The sequence below is a fragment of the Myotis yumanensis genome, unplaced genomic scaffold (genome assembly GCF_028538775.1).
Source record: "Myotis yumanensis isolate MYYU_CA2020_CCGP unplaced genomic scaffold, mMyoYum1.0.hap1 SCAF_2, whole genome shotgun sequence".
In the NCBI taxonomy this organism is placed as follows: Eukaryota; Metazoa; Chordata; class Mammalia; order Chiroptera; family Vespertilionidae; genus Myotis; species Myotis yumanensis.
In genome coordinates this window covers 106,858,336-106,864,518 of record NW_027223753.1, presented here as the reverse complement: position 1 = coordinate 106,864,518, position 6,183 = coordinate 106,858,336, and the positions used below count along the sequence as shown (strand labels likewise).

Genomic DNA, 6,183 nt, shown 5'->3' with positions numbered 1-6,183 from the left:
CAGGCTGACTTTCTAACCAGTGAGCCACACAGGCCAGGGCTATGCTCAATTAATATTTGACAAAAATCATTAGAAATTACTGTTGAACAAAACATTTTTAATACTATACTATATTGTGGTTAATCATAATTATTGTCATACTGGTGTCCCCTATGCCGACAAATATATCATAACTTGGAATTTCAGTAAAATATGTTTGGAAACTAAATGCAGAAACCACATTTCTGCTGCCGACCTTTTAGGGTGACTCATGGCCTAGACAGCTCTGGCCAAATTAGTGCAACTAGTCATAAAACATCTGTTAGGATCATCTTTGGAATACTGTGTGCACTCTGGCTCTCCTTACAATCCTGGCCTGCTCTTCTGACTTTGAATGTGACTGAATTTAGTTTTACAACTGACATAATTTTTTGCTTTGTACAAGGATTTCACAATTCAGATCTTCCTAGGGAGTGTGGATGACAAAGGGCTTCTTGTGCTCGTTTTAGCAGTAGACATATTAAAGTTGGAATGAAACAGAGAAGATTAGCATGGCCCCTGCACAAGGATGATATGAAAATTTGTGAAGTGGTCCATATTTTTAAAAAAGAAAAAAAGGGGGTGGTATGGAAAATAACCTCACAATGTGATCTGATCATAAATTCCTAACTGGGCAGATCACTGTGGGTAGTCACTCCCCAGATATATAACTTCTTTCTTTCTTTTTCTTTTTTCTTTTCTTCTTTTCAGGCATATGAAGTCCCCTATTCAATCTTGGCCCCCACAAAGACAGACAGACAGACAACATCAGATTGTTCAAAGTCTGTCAGTGGATGCAAATAACTTTAGTAAAAAGTTTATCTTTGCATTAAGCAAGCCCTGTCCATTGTTTCTGTGCATCTGTGTTAGCAAACCTTTGAAATAAGCCATAAACACCCTCAAGAGAGCACATAATCTTAACCAGTCTATAATCCATTCCCCACCTAGCTTTTTGCCTTCCTTACATCTTCCTTTCATCCCCTCCTTAATATTAAATGCATAAAAGAAGCTGAAAATATCATTCTAGGGAGAATTTGACATCTAGTTCCCCAGCATATGTTGTCAGTTTGGCTCAAATAATCTCATAAAAATTCTTTACAGGTTTGGAATTTACTTATGTCGACAGGAGGATTCTGTTCAGTCATGCTCAGATGACTAAAACATACAATGGAGGTTAATAAAATGGTACTTTGGCTGGAAGTGCTTCATGGGAACCAGAGTTTGTAAATAAAGAATTCTTATGTTTTCCTGAAGACAATAGAAATCAGAGGAGTAAAACACTTCAGAAGTGCCTGGTTTGGCTCAGTGGATAGAGCATCTGCCAGAGGACTGAGGGGTCTGAGGTTTGATGCTGGTCAAGGTCACTTACCTGGGTCGATCTCTGGCCCTGGTCCCTGGTCCAGGTGTGTGCGAGGAAACCAGTCAATGTGTCTCTCTCACATCTATGTTTGTTTCTCTCTGTCTCTCCCTCTCTCTTCCACTCTCTGTAAAAGTCAATGGAACAATATCCTCCGGTGAGGATTAACAACAACAAAAAAGTGGCTCTCTCTCTCTCATTGTGATAAGAACAATTTTTTAAGTGTTGTTGATACAGTATTGTTATCTAAAGACACAATGTTGTACAGCAGATCTAGAACGTATTCAATTGGAGTAATGTAAATATTATACCATTATACAGGCTGGTTAGTAACTCCCTCTTCCTCCTTCCCCCCCAGCCACAAGCAACCACTATTTTAGTCTTTGTTTTTATGAGTTTGACAACTTTTATTTAAAAAAAATATTTTAGAGAGAGAAACGGAGAGAGGTGGGGGAGAAGAGAGAGAGATATGGATGTGAGAGAGAAACATAGATTCATTGCCTTTTGCATGTGCCACTACCTGGATCGAACCCACAACCTGGGTATGTGCCCTGACTGGGAATCAAACCTGCCACCTTCTGGTGCATGGACAATGCTCCAACTAACTGCACCACACTGGCCAGAACAAGTTGGACTATTTTAGATATAAGTGGATTCATGCAGTATTTGTCCTTCTGTGACTGGCTTATTTCACTTAGCCTAATGTCCTCATGGCTAGAGATGTAACCAGGCTCTACTCTAATCACACTTTCTGCTGTTTACCCTTCCCCTCCTTTTACCACTCAGGCTTCATCTCCTGCTAATTTCATAGCCACTGGACTCCTGCTCATTGTCCCCTTGCCCAACTCCAACACTCACTCTAGATATATTCTGGCCCCAGAAACCACTTCTTTCCACCACTGTTTTCAGGTGATGCATAAGCATTGCCTTAGTGTGGACTTTTAAAGTTTCAGCATATCCTCTCCTTCTTGGTTCTTTCTAGTTAATGTTTCTGACTTATTTTCTCTCTATCACTTCCATTATTATATTTTTACTAGAGACCCGGTGCACAAAATTTGTGCATGGGTGAGGTCCCTCAGGGTGGCCTGCAGGGATTGAGCTAAAACCTGCAGTCCAACACTGCCTGCAGCTCCAACTTGCCTCTCCCGCTCATCCCGGCCCCACTGTACCTGCCATGGACTTGCGCCAAATCAGTCCCTATCAGGAGAGGCTCACGCTGCTGTAGCAACACTCACCAGCCATGAGCCCTGCACCTGGCGCCCTCCCAAGGGGAGTGGCCTGCTGGATCAGGCTGAAACTGGCTCTCTGACATCCCTGAGGGGTCCTGGATTGCAAGAAGGTGCAAGCCAGGTTGAGGGACCCCACCTGTGCACGATCGAGGGACCGCAGAAGGGCTCCAGGGCGTGTCTGGCCCATCTAGCTCAGTCCCAATCAGCTGGACCCCAGCAGCAAGCTAACTTACTGGTTGGAGCATCTGCCCCCTGGTGGTCAGTGTATGTCATAGTGAGTGGTTGAGCAGCCTTAGCATCTCATTAGCATGCTAAGATTGGTTGTTCTGGCATTTGGTCTATTTGCATATTACCCTTTTATTATAGGTTCTCTTTATTTTTTATTTTATTTTATTTATTTAGAAATTTTTTTTCTTTATTGAATAAGGTATTACATATGTGTCCTTATCTCCCCATTGCCTCGCCTTCCCCTCACTCATGCCCTCACCCCCCTGGTGTCTGTGTCCATTGGTTATGCTTATATGCATGCATACAAGTCCTTTGGTTGATCTCTCCCCTTTACCTCCTCCCTCCCCTACCTTCCCTCTGAGGTTTGAGCATCTGACCAATGCTTCTCTGTCTCTGGATCTGTTCTTGTTCATCAGTTTATGTTGTTCATTATATCCCATAAATGGGTGAGATCATGTGGTATTTATCTTTCTCTGACTGGCTTATTTTGCTTAGCATAATGCTCTCCAGTTCCATCCATGCTGTTGCAAATGGTAAGAATTCCTTCTTTTTTTACCGCAGTGTAGTATTACATTGTGTAGATGTACCACAGTTTTCTAATCCACTCATCTGCTGATGGGCACTTAGGCTGTTTCCAAATCTTAGCTATGGTAAATTGTGCTGCTATGAACATAGGGGTGCATATATCCTTTCTGATTGGTGTTTCTTATTTCTTGGGATATATTCCTAGAAGTGGGATCACTGGGTCAAATGGGAGTTCCATTTTTAGTTTTTTGAGGAAACTCTATACTGTTCTCCACAGTGGCTGCACCAGTCTGCATTCCCACCCACAGTGCACTAGAGTTCCTTTTTTTCCGCATCCTTGCCAGCACTTATTTTAATTATACAAGAGCAAAATCTCTATAAAAACAGGAATTTTAAAAAGTATATATTTTTGTTTTACCAGAATCTAGAACAATGAGATATAGTAGGCATGCAGGTATACTGTTTTTTAATCAGTGAATGAATACATGCTATTATGTGCCAGTTATTTAGTATACAGTGTTGAAAAAAATTGAATCCTGCCCTCTGCCAATAAACAAATAAAAATATGTCAAACATGAGAGATGTTTGTTTAAAGAGTAAGCATGGAACAGGGGGTAGGGTGAGGTACTCAAGTTGGGCTTCCTGTAGGAGGTGGCATCTGAGTCTGAGGAAGTTAGCCTAATGATGGGAGGAGGAGAATTTTAGAGAAGAGCTTTTTAGATAGATAATATGAACAAAAGCAAGCTCTAGTCACCTGTCTTAGATTTAATAATGCACCCATTACTGGCTAACTTCCCTTTCCTGTATCACTTTATCTTCAACTTACCCCTTTTCCTTCAAACTCTCAACAAACTGGTGGTTTTTATTTATTTATTTTTTTTTTAAATATATTTTATTGATTTCTTACAGAGAGGAAGGGAGAGGGATAGAGAGCTAGAAACATCGATGAGAGAGAAACATCGATCAGCTGCCTCCTGCACATCTCCCACCGGGGATGTGTCCGCAACTCAGGTACATGCCCTTGACCGGAATCGAACCCGGGACCCTTCAGTCCGCAGGCCGACACTCCATCCACTGAGCCAAACCGGCTTCGGCAAACTGGTGGTTTTTAAATCTTGGTTCAGGGTTGGCCTCTGGAAGAACCCAAATGAAGACAGTGATTCTTACCCAAACTCTAGAGAAAAAAAAAGACAAAAGTCTTTGGGAGATAATAAAGCAAACCAGATTGGCTGGATATAGGATCTGAGGTGATTAGGTTTGATAGCAAAGGAACTTGAATTCTAGGTTAAGGGATTTGGATTGTTTCCAAATTCTTTATGAAATCTTTGAGTTTGGGGATGAGGTAATCAAAAGGATATCTGTGTCTGATGAATCTAGCTGTGGCATCTAATGGTATAATATTGGAGGCAAGGAGAATCTACAGGGAGGAAACAATTCCAACAGCATAGTTAGGCTATATTCAGAAATGCATTAGTGAGGTGGCAGTGAGCATGGAAAAGAACAGATGAAGAGAAAATGTGAAAGAAAAAAAAATGCAAGATTAGTTGTCAAGCTGTGTGTACTGCAGGGCTGTTTGTGTTGCAGGTCCATGTATGTTAGAGAGCAGAAGTGTCATTAATAGAGATGAGGAAACTGTGAGTGGGATCTGGATTTGATGAATTAAAGACATTTGCACTTTGTGCCAGTGGAATGTTCAAGTAGAGATGTTCAGTAGACAGCTGGAAATACAAGAAGGCAGGAAGGATTTTGTTTCTGAATTGGGGCTCTTTCAGATGGTGATACATGTGTTCGGCTGTTTTGAAAATCCCAAAGAAACACTTGCTTTATACAATTCTTACAATCCTCACCTTGTGACTCTCAATAGAGAAGGGTGAATGTCATGGTAACCTGCAATGCTTGGCAGACTTTGTAATAGAAGCACACACGTACTGTGATGTGGAGAGACTGTAATTGTGCATGAGAGTATGAGGGCATGAGGGAAGGCAAAAAGCTAGGTTTTAACCATGCAAGTTCTTGAAGAAACTGGACAAAAGGAAAGCAAGAAATCAAGTTCAAAGAGTTTGACAGAGTCTGACCCATTACACATGTTAGGAGGCTGAGATTTGGCCAAAAGACCAGCCATTCGTAGCAGAGAATTCAGACTCAGAGGATTAATGCTATTTGCTTTCTGCCTAGTTTTTTAAAAATGTTTTTATTGATTTCAGAAAGAGGAAGGGTGAAGGATAAATAGAAACATCGATGAGAGAGAATCATTGATCTGTTGTTTCCTGCATGCCCCAAACAGGAGATCGAGCCTACAACCCCAGCATGTGCCCTGCCTGGGAATTGAACCGTGACCTCCTGGTTCATAGATTGACACTCAACCACTGATCCACACCAGTCAGGGTTTGCCTAGTTTTATAGAGTGGCGCTGGCCACACACTGAAGATTATTAAGGAATCCATCTCTTAGCTTTTTCTCCTTCGTTCTAAATAAACCTAATTTGATTCTCACAGGTCATACTTTCCATTTAATTACTTGTTACTCTTCTCTGAACTTTCTCCAATTTTCCTTTGAAAAAACTGAGACCAAACCTTCAAAACACTGTAACAACTGGCTTAGTTCTGGGCACAGGAAATTATTCTTTTCTAAAATGTCACACCCCAGGCAACATTTCTTTGCTGGTTTTTCCACCTGTTTTTATTTGATTGATGAGAGAGAGAGAGAGAGAGAGAGAGAGAAAGAGAGATTGAGATTTGTTGTTCCACTTATTTATGCATTCATTGGTTGATTCTTGACCTGAATCGAACCTGTGATCTTGGTGTATTGGGATGACACTAACTAACT

General features: G+C 41.2%; 1 non-coding gene across 1 annotated transcript; it reads left to right on the top strand.

The window, feature by feature from the left end:
* Window positions 1-478: 478 nt before the first annotated feature.
* On the top strand, window positions 479-582 carry LOC139004524 (U6 spliceosomal RNA). Its single transcript, XR_011470404.1, has one exon. It is a non-coding gene; the product is annotated as a U6 spliceosomal RNA (small nuclear RNA).
* Window positions 583-6,183: the final 5,601 nt, after the last annotated feature.